Here is a 16,517-nt window from a genome sequence, read left to right on the forward strand (position 1 = left end):
AGAGACAGTCAGAGCTTTCTCAAAAAGAAGAGGAAAAGAAGAAATTTATTTTACAACCTCAATGAGTATTAGAATCGCTTGTGGCACATCTTTGTCAAAGACACCGTGGCAAAGAACGGTCCGAGTGAGGACTACCAGACTTGTGCAGATACTGATGTTGAAGGTTGGCCTTAACAATGTCACCTACCCTGTTACCTGTGCACAGCTGTGGGGCACATTCTATTACTTACTAGAAAGGCAGTTACAAATTAAGTTACCAATTGTGTTTTCTCTCCCGTAACCAGTTTAAGACTTTAAAGTAACCTTTCTAGAACAGTTGTTACATTTTCTCATCCTAAATGGTCTTCCTGTGCTGCTCACTGTTGGGTTTGGGATGGAAGCCAAGAAAACTTACTTCAGAGACAGAAGCTTTAAAAAGAAAGCTTCTGAGTGCTCAGGGAAGCAATCAGCTCGGGATTTGAACCTCGACCTCTAGGGGAAGTTGGATTGCATATTTAAAGAGTAAAAACCACAAAAACAAGGGAGGCTTCGGTTAGCTGCGAGGTCATCCAATCCTGTTTTGCCGTTAAGATTTTAGCAAGAGACTCTCTGTTAGAGGCTGGGCCTTGTCCAGGACACCTGGCTTCAAGGCCCTTAATATATTCCCCTGGTCCTGGGTTCAAGGTGATAAGGGACAAAGAAACAGGTCAGCTCCAAGCAGTTAATGAGATTTGGTAGGCAATTGTTATATATTGTTACAAGTCCCGCAATTGTTATATATGTTACAACTCCCCCACTTTGGTTAAGATAACAGCAGGTTCTATATTCTTTTACTAGTTCAACAGACAATTAAGAAAACATTATACCAGGGTGGGAGCTGGTCTCCAAGCCTAGAAATGTGAACCTAGCTTGACCCTGCTAACAAAATGGAGGAGCAAAATGGAAGAGCTGTTTGTGAGAAGGCTGCGAGTCCTTGCTAAACAGCTCTCAATAGTGTGTGGTTTATAACATGCCTCGTGTTAAAACATGTCTCCGTTTCTTCCCCCATGTGGTCTCATTAGCCACACTGTTACCCTGCTTGCCAGCAACACATAATCCCATACAGTTCATAGTTGTGACTTTCTAGAATAATTACACGGAAAGTAAATGAAATTAAAGATACTTACTATAAACGGCTGCCCTCTAGATACTCTGTGCATAGTAAAGTATCTGTGGAGCCGGCGCTCATCTCGATGGACTCCCAACAGATGGAGGGCTCCAGTTTGTCACATTACTTTGGAATTTCAAAATGTGCCTAATGGGAATTCACTGTCTGCACCAGCTGTACAGGTGACCTCCCTGCCTTCCACTTACCACATTCAGAATATATGAGACAGGTTTAAACACAATTTTAAAATACAGCATATGCAAATATCGCTGTGCTTGACATATTTACTCTGTTGCAAAAAAAAAAAAAAAAAAAAAAAAAAAAGTCCTTTCTGCTTTAAACCCTGGGTGTATGGTCTTTCTGAAAGTCTTTCTGCAAACAGATGTGGATTATTCTTCTGCTTCAAAAGTTGCAAAAGCTTCTTTGCCATTCTTTACACTTACTAGACAGGACAATGCTTTCTTTTATGTGGTAAGAGTTTACCAAGACTTCTTGTCAAACATAGAATTAAATGAGGGACATGTAGACACTATCCTGACTCAGAAGTGCCTTTGCTATGAATACTCGAATGTTCTCCCCATGAATGGAGCATTATTTGGGTTCAGCGTCTGTGTCCAAATACCCATTCTATAAAACACGATAGGCAGTGTGAAGATTGGAACACGGGTTGTGTTGCTTGCAAAGCTGCGCTCTTTTCTCATATCCCACACTACATCCCTGGGACCCCACTAGTACCAACTGTGGGTATCTCACACTAAAAAGAAAGAGTCCCAAGTCAGGGACAGAAAATGCATCGAGAGGAATCTGGAGTCTCTTTTTTGAAAGACAATTTTCAAAATTCATGAGCTTGTGCCAAAGGAGATGGGGTATAAACTCGGAGAGACTCCCTGGCCAAAAACAAAAACAAAACAAAGCAAAACTAATCAGCCATAATGCCCGGACTTTTATATACCGGAGTGGAAGGGCATCTACATATGTAACAATGCCCTCCAGGAGAAATCACTACTGATTAAAAGAAACTTAAAGGATAGACAATGAAATACAATGTTCGCATCCTGTTCCGAATGAATTGACTCTAAAAGGTGTGGGGGCCCTGTGAATACAGACTGGGTAGTGGAGGATAATTAGTAACTGTGACTCACTTTGTTGATGGTTACATTTAGGGGGAAAAAACTTATGAGCGATGAGAAAGGAAGTAATTATAGTGAAATGGCCTGACTTCAGAAATTCACTTTAAAGTATTTTGGCCACAAAAAAAAGTGCAATAAAGGAAAGAAATGAGACAAAATTGGCCAAATCTGTATATTTATTAAATCTGGGTGATCTATGTATAGAGGTTCATTTTAATATGTATTCTGTGCTTTTATTTAAAATTAGCATATTTAACTTTTTATCCTTGAAATTAATTTTATCCCTAAATGTGTTAATTTATAAATTAGAATTAATTCATTCTTAAAATTAATGTGACCTTTATTAAGTTATAGCTTAAATTTCCATTTCCTATAACTAAAGGACTTTTCCCTATGGTGCTTTATCCACACAGCAGCAAAACAGCGAATTAAAATGACACAGGTCCTGTAAAGGTGCCCACAGTGACTACTGTTGAACCTCTTGGCATTCTCAAGAAAACAGTGCATAGCGGGGTAAGGCAACTTCCAGTGCTATGTAGATAAGAAATTCCCACCTCGCTGCCTTGAGGGAGAAAGAGGATATATAAAGTTGAGTAGTCAGGAAGGTGGGAAGGATCTACTGGGGGTGGGAGGAAAAACATGACCAAAGTATATTTTATGAGAAAAAAAAAAGAACTGAGAAGTTATGGATACGATGGTCTGTGTCGTCTGCCAGGGAGTAAACTGTCATTGTCACTGGCGTAGCCAAGGAGCCACGGCCATGTGCTGAGAAGGGGACAGGACATCACTCTCTACTTCTAATCCTACATCATACATGACAACTGCTTCTCATCACACTCCTGGCACTCAGGTTAGACAGACAGAAACAAGATCACCTATGGAACAGAAAATAATTGGAATGTGGGGTCTGGCAGACAGCAAAGGGGACTAGGAGGCCATTCACGTTGGGAGCAATGTGTTCATTGTCTACAAACATGTTTGCTGGAAACGTTCTGCTCTCCGTGTCTTTCTCGCTGTTATGTAAACCAACCTTGTTTATGTTGTTTTCAGCATAGACAACCAATACTATCTTAAATTTTTTTCAAGGGGTTAAGACGAACCTTTGATTTTATTAAAGGAGTAAAATCTAGCTTTGAACAGTTTTGTTCCTGAGGCAGAGAGGCAGAGGTCTCATCAGCCAGAGGTTAGAACATTCCCCCAATCTTCTGTGAGAAAACAACCCCTTCAAGCAACCCATATAGCACCACGGGGAAGGGTTGAGGGAGCCAACTTCTTTATCCGGAAGTGTAATTTCCTTTGATAGTCTGCGATTTGAGCCCAATCTTTGTCACATCCCATGGTTTGTTTTGTTGTGCTTTGTATTTCTATAGAGACAGGGTCTCACTGTAGCCAACACCAACATAGGCCCCAATTCAGGATCTTCCTCATGGACCTCCCAAGTGTTAAATCACAGACACGCAGCCCCACCTACAGCACGAGCGCTGACTCACTCTTAGGCATTCACCATTCCCAGGATAGCAATCCCAAAGTACACTTCCACTAGGGAAGAACTTAAGCCCCTTCTTTCTCCAGACACCTCGTCTTCCTAACATGAGCTGATATCACAAAGTGAACGGTGCTGATGACTGATGATATTTAACATCTGCCCATTTTGTTTGTTTTACTTTGTTTTATTAAATGCAGGGTCTCATATATTTCAGGTTGACTTCAAATTGAATGCATAGCCAAGGGTGATTTTCAACTTCTTTTTTTTTTTATAGTTAAATTTTTTTCCTCCATCTTTATTAAAATTGGGTATTTCTCACTTACATTTCAATTGTTATTCCCTTTCCCAGTTTCCAGGCCAACATCCCCCTAACCCTTCCTCCTCCCCTTCTATATTGGTGTTCCCCTCTCCATCCTCCCCCCATTACCACCCTCCCCCCAACAATCTCGTTCACTGGGGTTTCAGTCTTGGCAGGACCAAGGGCTTCCCCTTCCACTGGTGCTCTTACAAGACTATTCATTGCTACCTATGAGGTTGGACCCAGGGTCAGTCCATGTATAGTCTTTGGGTAGTGGCTTAGTCCCTGGAAACTCTGGTTGGTTGGCATTGTTGTTCATAAGGGGTCTCGAGCCCCTTCAAGCTCTTCCAGTCCTTTCTTTGATTCCCTCAACGGGGGTCCTGTTCTCAGTTCAGTGGTTTGCTGCTGGCATTCACCTATGTATTTGCTGTATTCTGGGTGTGTCTCTCAGGAGAGATCTACATCTGGTTCCTGTCGGCCTGCACTTCTTTGCTTCATCCATCTTATCTAGTTTGGTGCCTCTACCCCCTAATTCTAGGATCGCAGATGCATACCGCCCCAACCCATTTATGATTTTGTGCAATAGTAGAACTCAAAGCCAGGCTTCTCACACGCTAAGCAAGTTCTCTGTGACTCATGAGCCATCCCCCCAACCCTCTTTTGGCCATTTTTGTATCTGCCTGAAAGAATATCTGTTCAGGTGATATGACTTTTTAACTTTTTATTGGATCTTTGTGAATTTCACATCATGTACCCCATCCCATTCATCTCCTTCCCCCAACCCTGTACCCATCCTCCACCCTTACAACCTCTGCCCAAACAGAGAAAAGAAAATCTTATTGTAGAAGTCATAGAGTGTCACAGTGTGGCCCACAGTACACCCTTTGTCCTCACAGGGTCATTGCAATGACTCATTGGGTCTGGCTTCTGCTACTCTATCAATACTGGAACCTCACTGGGACTCCTCTTAGATATCCTATTGTTGCCTTGTGTCATGGAGATCCTATTGTTTGGGATCTGTAGAACTGACCTCCAGCAGATCAGCTCTCTTGCTCTCCCACCTCCAGGGCCAACTTTCCCACAATGCCCATGTGAAGGGTGGGGCCCTCCTCTCCACAGGCGTCAGATATCAACATGTCCCTAGGTGGCAGCCCAGACCAGGGATGCTTGCCTGGCCTTTGATGGTAACAGACCCTTGCTGCTATAGGGCCATGGGCTTAGATTGTCCACCAGTAGCAGCACAGGCCAGGACCCCACCATGGTCCCAGGTGGCATAACTGTCTACTCACATCACGTTGTTCCTCACTCCCCTCGAGCCTCCAGTTCTGCCTGTCTTCAGAGTGCCCACACCCTTTCTGTTTCTCTCTATTCCATTTCTCCATCGCTTACTTGCTCCTCTTAGTGGTGCCCGGAATCTCTGAGTGACTGGGGTCATCTCAGGAGTGGTCTCAGGAGTGCTATGCACTTCTCGAGCATTATGGCACCAGGCATAGGTCATCTCTGGCATGGTCTGCTCCACCACCATCAGTCCTGTGTGGCACTGTACTGGTGGTCATCTCAGATCTCAGGCTAGTTCCCTGTCCATGTCCCATGGCACTAGTCCCATGGCATCTTGAGCTAGCTCTTTACCAGGACTGCCAGAGTGGCCCCTCACAAGGGCCATCTGTCTCCTGCTCACTCCTGCCTGAGGCCACAGCCCCAGGTTGGGTTCTTCTAGTCTCCAGCTTGCTCCCCATTCTCAGATCCCATCCAGACTGCCTGGCTCTAGACTGGTCAGCATTTCAGGCTTACTCCTCACCCCCACCCCTGGGAATGTTAGCCTACTAATCATTCAGATGTTCATAGGTCAGAACACTGAGCATAGACGGAGCCTCTTGCCTCCCTGCCACCTACAGCACACGTGCGACACAGCAGCCACACCTGTACTGCCTGTAGGGATAGGATGATTTTTGAAGGCTGTAAATGACAGAAGAATCCATAAGAAATCTTTAGAGAGAGTTTCAAGAACGCTAGAAAGGAACTCCCCAGGAGCTATCTTCCTCCCTCATGTGTCCAAATGGCCCTGACACTGATTTAATCCCTAGATTCATTCATGTTACTTATAATACTCACTCCTCAGATCCATGCTGTTAGCAAGGTCTGAATAGTACACTCAGATCAAAGACAATTTATATTTCACCGTTTCAACAATATATCAAGTGTGGGTTCCATGTCATGGAATGGGGCCCTAAATACCAGCAAAAACTAGGTGGTTACCCACCTAATATTCATGCCACTCTATGGCACATGTGGGCACATCTTGCTGACAAACCATTATCATAGATCATATTGTTATGTAATTGGGTGATATTGCTGGTATTTTCCTTCAGTACCATGGACAGGGCCTTCAACTACCTTGCACATTAGCTGATGGGGAGAATCTTCTAGTTGAGCATCAGCCCAATTTCTCCTTATTCTCCATGTCATAAATATGTGGTATCTTCAGCAATAAGGTCTTACCAGCAGGTTAGGGATGGTTACTAAGAGCACTGGCAGTAGCCTATAGTGTTTGGGTGTGGTCTACAAGACCCCTTCGACCAATAATTCAAAAATATGCAACCTACTCCTGATAGCGGGGTTTTTATTTGATAGCATATGATATCTAATTAGGGTTTCTCTCTCCTTGGTTACATGATGACTCCATATTGTTAGGTTTGGTCTGTCACTATGTATTGTAATGCTAAATTCTATATCCCAAGATCTAGCTGACTCAAAATGAGTGAGTCCTCACGTATGCCAGCTTTCATTGTACAAGCCTTGCTCCTTAATTTAAAACTATTTGTCAATAAAGATGCTGACAGCCTGTAGCCCAGCAGAGATAAGCAGGGCTTTGGTTCCTGGGCTTGGGGTCTGAGGAGAGACCATGAGGAGAGGGAGAAGGAGGAGGAAAGCAATATGGGGAGGTGTGTTGTGAGCACAAGGCCGTGAGGGATGGCCTATTGGAGTAGGATCAGCCTCTAACCCACATTTGTTCTTTGTAAAGAATCACTCGGCCAATTTTTCCAAGCACAGTTCAGATTAGGCAGGATTTCAGAGTCCATGTCTCCTCTTCCTCCTCTTCCTCCTCCTCCTCCTCCTCTTCTTCTTCCTCTTCTTCCTCCTCCTCCTCATTTTTAAATATGGTTTTTCATTTTCTCCTGGAGAGAAAATGTTCAGGAACAATATGTATGCATCTGACTCAAAGGGGAAAATAGTAGCTTGTATGTGTACATTTCACTTTCTTAAAAAGCACTTTAGGCCAATGCTCAGTATACTAACATGTGCCTCCAGTAACTGAAGACGCGACTCAGCATATTTAACCTAAGAGTCTGTAAATGGTTCCAAAGGTTTCCAAATCTCTGCCCTAGGATAATTTATTTCTCTCTGGTAGCATAGAGTCCGCGGAGCAGGGGAGGCAGATAGATAATTGGGCACCGGCATAACTCCTTTCTCAGTTGGCAACCTTTTAAAGCCTGTTAAATCCAAATGGCAGTTGGCCTCTCTGTCCCTCCTCCGGCTGATGTCTGTTGCAGACTCCCCAGCCTGTTTTGACTGGCTCTTAAAAAGAAAAGCAAAACACTGTTGGTGGCCTGTGTCAGGCAGGGAAACACCCCCCACAAAACTGCAAGAGCAGAAAAGGCTAGTCTGTTCATAGCACAGGGCATAGCCCAGTGTCTGTGCCTCTGCCTAATGGGACTTCTTGTCTTCAGATTAGCCCACAATTGGGAAGTGGTTCATCCTAAGAGAGATTCAAGTAAGAGAGTTCTTCTCTTTGAACAGCAGGCAAGTAAATAGAATACAATCTGCAGCCCGCACACAGCTCCAGGCTGAGAAAGGCACAACTCAGGCGCCCGCCGCACAAGCCAGCTACCAATTCCCTAGTTCGCGAGGGTTAGCAACAGGCTCTTTTGCCGAACTGTTTTGGGAGGAACAAATCACCGTAGCAACACCGAGATGAAATTTTTGTTATTTAAAACATGGAGTCTCAATTCTGACTGCACATTGGAATCACTTGTGGAGATTTTTAAGAAGAGAAATGACTAGGTCCCACCCTCCGGACTTTGTTTTGTTCTGTTTTGTTTTTCTTTAACTCCAACAGGGAGTTTGAAGCCACAGAGACCAGAAAAGGCTGGCATGAGATGTGGAGAAAGTTTATAAACAGAGACTTTAAAGCAGGACTCTGCAGAACAAACTTCTCAGGTGAAGACCTGCTGACCTAGAACAATACCTGTGAAGGAGGCGGTTGGTATTCTGTCTAAGCTCCACCCCCACAGCTACCTGGTAGCAGCCAGGTATGCTCCGCCCCACAGTTGCCTAGCAACAGCCAGCCGTGCCTGACTACATAAGGGGCTGCTTGCCCGCTCCTCCTCCTCCTCTTACTCTCTCTTCCTCCTTTCTCACACCCCCTTGCTCTTTGTTCTTCGATGCTCCTGCCCCCTTCCCCCCCCACACACACACACACATGCCGATGGCCAGCTGCCTTTCCACTCTTCTACTCTTCTCTCATTAAACCTCTCCACGAGGAACCATGGTGGCTGGATGTGTTCTGTCCAGGCATGGGCAGAGATTCAAAACCCTAACAGAGGCTATATCACAGTGCCCAGTATCAAGACCCTGGGCTATGAGCAGTTTGTGATATATTCTTTATATAAGTTAATTGCTTAATAGAGTACTGCAGTTAAGCCAAAGTCAGCGTAGCTCAAAATACGGCCTGTCATTATCCGTGTTTTGATTGCAAAGAGGCACCGTGACCATGGCAACTCTTAGAGAGGAAACTATTTACCTGGGGCTGACCTACAGTTTCAGAGCTTTATCCCATTCATGACAGGAAGCGTGGCAGTACGCAGGTAGATATGGTGCTGGAGAGGTAGCAGGCAGCAGGAATGAGACCCTCTCTTCTCCCCCAGGGCTGTTGGCTACAAGGGCAAAGGAAGTGGGGTGGGGGTGGGGGTTAGGGCTGGAACAGCTATGATTGACTTCCAGGATGAGCTCCACTTTGCTGGAGTGAACAAGGGTTCTATAGATCTTGTGGAGTGGGTGGGGTTTCCAGGGTGAATATACACTATTGGCTAGGGTGGGAAAACTTCTTTTACATGAAGAGGAATTATAAGAACCTACCAGGCGCGTTCAGGTTCTATGGTGGTAAGGGATGGGGGACTGTTTAACCTGTAATCTGGCCATAGACTGTATGACTATGCTCAGAGGTTTTGGGGGTTTACAGTAGGAAAGTGCTAAACCTAATTATCATTCACAGGAAGGGCTGAGCAGGACCTCTGTGCTAAGTCACGCAGCATTTGCAGGAAATTGTGCAATATTATCCTCTAGATAAGGTCAGGCACCTGTGCTTAGAGACACTCTCCATATAGGATCAGGAAAGAGGAGGATGAGAGTCCTCCATTTTTCACCAGACTAGGAGAGCTTATCTGAACATGGTAACTTTGACCTTAACAGCAGGCTCTTCCAACATAAGAAGAGAAAGAAAGATTGGTCCTGGCTTGAGCATTTGAAACCTCAACCCCTGACCCCATGACACCCCTCTCCAACATCTACTTCAACCGTATACATCTTAATTTTTCAAATAGTTCACTCCCTATGAACCTGGGGATGGGGAGGCATTTTCATTCAAACCTCCACACAGTCCTTACATCAGAAGCAACTGCACTTCCCAGGAGCTTGTCAGAGATGCTGGGCCTCCAACCCAGGCTGGAATGCTGTTCACAAACTGACGGTAAGATCCTATTGCTGAAGTCAACATCTACACAACTCATTAAACATGGAGAAGCCAAGCTGGTGCCTCTATAAAGCCTTCACCCCTACTGACTAGGAGTGTTCATGGTATGGAACAGGACTGCACACACTATCAGAGAAAGGTAAACACTAATCTAGCTATAAACCCTTCAATCCTCAGTGGTGACCTGCCTGCATGATACATTGGTGGAAAGGTGACAAAATCTGTAGAAGTAACCAGCCACTCTCTGACTGGATTTACGGTCCCCTTCACGAGACGGAACCCATGCCTGACACTGCTCAGATGACCAAGAACCTGGGAGTGCGTAGGCCATGAGCCTAGGGGAAAACTAAATACTGCTGTTCTGCTAAAGGAATGTTGCAATAAAATGACTCCTAACAACATTCCGCTGTACCCGTTTGTCTTAGTCGTGGTTTCTATTCCTGCACAAACATCATGACCAAGAAGCAAGTTGGGGAGGAAAGGGTTTATTCAGCTTACACTTTCACGTTGCTGTTCATCACCAAAGGAAGTCAGGACTGGAACTCAAGCAGGTCAGGAAGCAGGAGCTGATGCAGAGGCCATGGAGGGATGTTACTTACTGGCTTGCTTCCCCTGGCTTGCTCAGTTTGCCTTCTTATAGAACCCAAGACCACCAGCCCAGGGATGGCTCCACCCACAATGGCCCTTCCCCTTTGATCGATAATTGAGAAAATGCCTTACAGCTGGGTCTCATGGAGGCATTTGCTCAAAAGAGGCTCCTTTCTTTGAGATAACAATAACTTGTGTCAAGTTGACACACAAAACCAGCCAGTACAGGTCTCCTCCAACACAGGCATCATGGTGGAAACTAGGGCATGTCTCCTGGTGGCTGGAAAGCATAACAGAAAAACTTGAAAGCCAAATCCCAGTCTTCCCAACAAAGGCTTGTCCCCAGTGTCTACCGGGCTCCATCTCTTTTTGCTAACATACAGGGCTAGAGAGATGGCTCAGCAGTTAAGAGCACTGGCTGCTCTTCCAGAGGATCTGGATTCAATTCCCAGCACCCACACGGCAGCTCACAACCATCTGTAACTCCAATTCCAAAGGATCAGACGCTCTCTTCTGACCTCCACCAGCACCAGGCAGATGTGGCGTGCAGACATGTAAAATAAAACATGCTACTCATATAAAATAGTATGCTTGTCATTGCATTTTAATGCATGCATGGGTATTTTGATCATATTCACTACCATCACCCTCACTCACCTCCCTTGGTCCCTTTTTTCTTCCCTATGTTCTCCTCATACTTTCACGGTTTCTCTGTTTGTTTTAGTCCCATACATGAGACAAAGCTTGTTTTTCTAAGTGTGCTTATTTCACTTAACACAGACAGCAGTCTCTGGTTTTTTTCCATTTTCCTGCAAGTGACATGTTTTTATTCTTTATGGCTAAATAAAACTCCACTGTGTATGTACCATATTTTCTAAATCTATTCACCCACAGATGGACACCTGTACCACAAGATGCTCTACAAGAATACACTTGCCAATTAAAGTTCAAGAAGTAATACTCTTGCTACATATGGAACACTGAAGCCTGTGGTCCTTCTAGAAACTCCCCTTCACGAATTGGTAGGAAGGACTGATGCTTTCCAGGCACTTCGCTGGGGTTAGAGGTCATAAGGTCACTGACTCACAAGTCCTTTGAATAGAAACAAAAGGTGATAAATATGCACCACAGTCACTCATTTTTAAAGCTGGGGACACTGCTTAAAGGGAGCCAGCAACAGGAATGCTTTATTCAGCATGTAGAGGCTGCCAAGGGTGGCATCTTCTGTCATCTTCATTTCTAGTCACATACGTAGAGACACACACAAGAGTTAGGTAAAAATGAAGTAAGGAGTACGGATCAACTTCAGCCTAAGAGTCCAGGGGAGGCACACTATACACTTGTACCGTCCTAACTACTTCCTGAGGATGAAGCGCTGAATTAATTCATTTCATTAATTCTTGCTTCGTGGAACTTAACAAAATTTTTAGGCAGAAGGTGACGAGAGAAACAAAATAAAAGTATAAATTATGAGGATCATAGAAAGTAAAAATTTTCAGGGGGAAAATTAAATAAAGAAATATGGGTAGTAAGCGACAGATCAGGGTTGAAAATGTAAAAGTGATCAAGCAAAGGCCTCAAGGGCTTCTCTCCCCTCGAGAGAGGAGAGAAAAGAGCAGGCAGATACCCGGAGGGAAGCGCTATAGGAGAACGGTGACCCTGAGGCCTTGAGCCAGTTGTACTCCCTGGGCAAGCCAACAGCACAAAGAATCTGGTGCGCCTGGAGACGCAGAGGTACTTACCGCGAAGCCGGAGAGCCTGAATTCCATTCCCTGGACCCACACGGTGGGCAAAGAGAACCAAGAACCACACGCTCTTCTCTGACCTCCACATATCCACTCACAAACACGCACAAATAAAACACACTTCTTTTTTTTTTTTATTTAACTAAAAGAAAAAGACTCAGGCTTTTTCTGAGAGATGACTCAGCGGTTAGGAGCACTGACTGCCCTTCCAGAGGTGCTGAGTTCAATTCTCAGCAACCATGTGGTGGCTCACAACCATCTGTAAGCGGATGTGATGCCCTCTCTGGTATGTCTGAAGACAGCATACTCATATACATAAAATATTTTTTTAAAAAAAGACCCTAAAAGAATACAGGAATCACTAATGCTACCCCTGGTTTGAAACAATGCTCTTCTCCTCCTGGGGCTGAGAGAAAGGCCTTGTTAAAGAGAATACAGTCATGGTTCGCCAAATTAATAGTTGTTGAGGTGCTATTATGCTGTAGAAGTTTCTGGAAATCCACCCTCTAATGTACCGGAGAGAGGCTTCCACTGTTAGACCCTACGCCTTGGAACTCTCTAGAAAGCTATGCAAGGGGCTGCCAAGGAAGCTGCTGGAAGCTGGATACAGTCAGATGTCTGCACGAGAGAAACTCACACAAAGAAGCTAGCCGCTTCCCTAAAGGAGCAGGGCAGTGGAGGAGCCACATTTGGTGGAAACTGAAAACTACAGAAGTGAGACAGAAAGAAGCCACTGAATAACTGGGAGCCTTCCTAGAGAGCACACCAGAACCAGGAAGAAAAATTCTGCCCAACATCCCTCGAGCACCCTCTAGTGGCAGAGTTTAACATGGCACCCACCTTCAGAAGAGCAGCAGCGTCACGGTGGTAACCAATGGGGTTTGAAGCTGAGAGGCTAGCCAGGACTCCATGTTGAGGCCACACCTTCAGGAAAGCAAAGTAAATACGTGAAAGATGACCCAGATCTGAATTTTTCAATGCTCTGATATTTTTAGGGATTTTATTCAACGTCCATGGCGAAAGCCTTGTAGAATGTTCTAATTAACATAAAATTTCTAAGCAATGTTCCTGAGTTGCTTTTAAAAGACCAAAAAATAATGAGTGATGGACATGGTCACTTAAGAGTAACGCAGAGTCTCAAAACATTAGCTGGCTGCTGGCTGCCTCACAGAGACTGTCTTCGGAATGAGAGACACTTCTTAGATGTGAAGTCCTCTTTCCTCTTAAAACCATCTTGCTGTAACGATTCTATCCTCAACTTAGAATATTGAAACAGCAAGTTACAGGGTAATAAACTTCCCCCTCTCGTGGAAGGAGGCAGAAGCCTCACCAAGTGGAATGAGACGCCGCGTTGAAGTACTGAGAACAAAGTCTGAGCATAGGTGGGCAGGATCATAATCGCTTCCGTTGGCACCAGAAGGAATCGCTCTCGACTTTCTCATCGAGTCAAGCAAGCTGCTAGAACTTTCGTCTAATCAAATCTAATCTCCATCTCCAAAAGTCCCCAAAGTACTTTTAGACTGAATAACTTATTTGGTTCATTTTTTTTACATTGCTAATGGGTTTCATCTTTAGACCAGACATGAGGCCAAAAACTCTTTCCGGTTTTTAAGAGTTAAATGTTAGCCAGAAAAGAAGCATAATTCTTCCTTGACAAGAAGTTTTCTCCGAGTCAGATTCCCAACACAGAATCAGAAAACTGAGAGTAAAATGGAACCCAGGTGCTAGACTCGTTTTTAATTTAGCCATAAATGAAAAGAGGAGAAATATTAACTCTTGATACAAGTTGTTGTGTTATTACAGAAAACATCTTAATGGAGGAATGGCCCCACTTTGCTCAGTGATTAATTGTATAAACGAACTGTAATGTGCTGGCCACATAGTAACTGTGTGTTGGGGGTGGGGATGGAGTGAGTGACCACAGCAAGGAGACATCTTTGTGGTAGCTGGATGTGCAATGGACGTTGTGGCTTAGGTAGTGACCAGGGTTTACCACACATCTTTTCAGTCACGACACAATTTCTCAGGCTCTGTTCACAGTCATCGGTGGGATCATCAGACAGCAAGGTGACATTCTGACGCTGGAACGATATTTTCTCATAGAAAGCCTCATTGCTCGTCGATGTTGTGACTTCGGGTTAGGCATGGCCAGGCTGGTGATTTAGGCTTTTGTAAACATATAACCATGCATCCGTTTGTCATCCATGAATGTGTAGGTCCTTTTATACAGCCCTTTGGGCATTAATGCCTTGGTCATATGCAAACTGATTCATTCTGAGATGTTTTAATTGCCCATTATTTAAATACATTTCAAATTTTTAAACAGGGGGAAACGTAAGAGGCTCAAACTAACATCTGGGGCAGATCAGATCCTTACTGACTGCAGATCCTGCGCCAAGGAACATTATTTGGGTCATAGTCTACCTAGACCCACTCAAGCAAAAAGCCTCTATTAGGAAAGTATTTTATTGTAGCGTAAAATGTAATCTGCTGGAAATGTATATGAATTTTTATGAGTCTCGTTTTATTTAAATTCAGAGAGTTATTAGTTATGTGCCACACTGAGGATTTGAAATCCTTTGAATCGCTTCTGGGCCTTGCGGATCCTTGCCCTGGAGAACATGCATGTTGATGTATATACATGCTCTCACATGGTTCTTGCCTGGAGAACATGCGTGTTGATGCACATGCTCACACAGCCATCCTTATCAGCAAGCAGCTAAGTCTCGACTGCACGTCAAGTGGCAAAGTTCCCACACACACTGATTCACCTGCTGTAATTCGGAAACAGCTCCTTTCACCTCCAAGTATGTGCAAGAGCAATTAGTGGAATTCAACGTTAACCCAAACAAAATGATTTTTATGGAGGGGTCTAAAGTAATTAGTTGCTTATATCACCAAATGATTTTAAAACAATGTGCTTAAAACTGTGGAAACTTTTCTATGGTTTGTGTGGTATTTAAAATATACCCCGAAAAGCATGAGAAAGTATAGTGTTCTATTACATATTATGAACCCATCATTAGTTAAGAGCTGGGAAGAAGAAAGGAAGGAAGAGAAGGAGAGGGAGGAAGGAGGGAGGGAGGGAGGGGGAGGGAAGGAAGGAGGGAAGGGTAGAGACTAACCTTCGGGTGGGATATTATCCAATTGGTAAAGATTATTAGAAAAACTAACACTCTACAGACCCCACTTACAGCATGTATATTATAGCTATGCCATGCTGTTTATGGTCAACATTTAATAAGACATGGTCAGCAGCCATGGTTTATGAGCTGAATCTGGCCCAGCATTTATTTTGGTCCAGCCTACAAGGTACGTGCAGTTTTTCACATTTTTTAATGATGGGGAAAAAATCAAGAAGGATAACACTTTATGATATGTGAAAATGGTGTGAAATTCAAGTTTTAGAGTCCAAAAATCAGGTGCTATTGAGACCCAGCTGCACTGCCCACTCATTGGCTGCTGCACTGCTGAAGGCTGCAGAACCAACCTGTGCCAGCAGAGACAAGCCACAAAGACCGAAGCAGTCATTGGCTCCAAAACAGAACACTGTGTACCACATTGTAGGGGTTTGGAAGGTGATATTTAGGTCCATAAATATATCATTTATATATATTTTGTTATTATTTATATATATTATATATATTATTTATATATACATATGGTTTATGGATTAAGTTTTTTGATCCCCAGAGGTTTCTCATGATCTAACGATGTAGTACAGAAACTCACCTCAACATCCAGGCCACCTTGAGTAAGCTACTGAACTGGGTGGTGATAGCTCACACCTTTAATCTCTGCACTGGAGGCAAAGGCAGGTAGAAAGCCGAGTTCAAGGCCAGCCTGGTGTCACAGAAAAACCCTCTTGGAAAACAAACAAGAGGATTTGTTGAACTGACTTATAGGCTGTGGTCCAGGCAGTCCAGTGATGAGTACCGGTCCATGTGGCTGGATATCTCAGAAGTCTCAGCCTGATGCTGGAGTCCTGGAGGACTCTGGAGAGCTGCTGGCCTTCAGTGTACACTGGAATCTTGAAAACGTTGCATTGAATACTGAGCACAGCCACAAGAAAGGCAAGCTTACCAATCAGAGGGAGGGCAAGTAGGCACAAAGCCGGTCCTTCTTCCTTGTCCTCTCACATGCCACCAGAAGGTGTGACCCAGATTTAGGGTGGGTCTTCTTAAGAGACTATCACACACACACACACACACACACACACACACACACACACACACACCAAGAAGGCTTGGCTGAGATGTGCTACTGCATGGATGAACCTTGGGGACACTGTGTTAAGTGAAGTAAGCCAGTAAGTAAATGGCAAATGTCCTATAATTCCACTGTGTGATATACTTAGTCAGAAATCATAGAGAGAGCAGAATAGTGGTCTCCGGG

The 16,517-nt window shown here is 44.2% G+C and overlaps 1 non-coding gene across 1 annotated transcript; it reads right to left on the minus strand.

Moving 5' to 3' along the window:
• Positions 1 to 5,851: 5,851 nt before the first annotated feature.
• Positions 5,852 to 5,982, minus strand: LOC120093981 (small nucleolar RNA SNORA17). Its single transcript, XR_015626257.1, has one exon. It is a non-coding gene; the product is annotated as a small nucleolar RNA SNORA17 (small nucleolar RNA).
• Positions 5,983 to 16,517: the final 10,535 nt, after the last annotated feature.

This window comes from Rattus norvegicus, chromosome 7 (genome assembly GCF_021556685.1).
Source record: "Rattus norvegicus strain SHRSP/BbbUtx chromosome 7, alternate assembly SHRSP_T2T, whole genome shotgun sequence".
Lineage (NCBI taxonomy): Eukaryota > Metazoa > Chordata > Mammalia > Rodentia > Muridae > Rattus > Rattus norvegicus.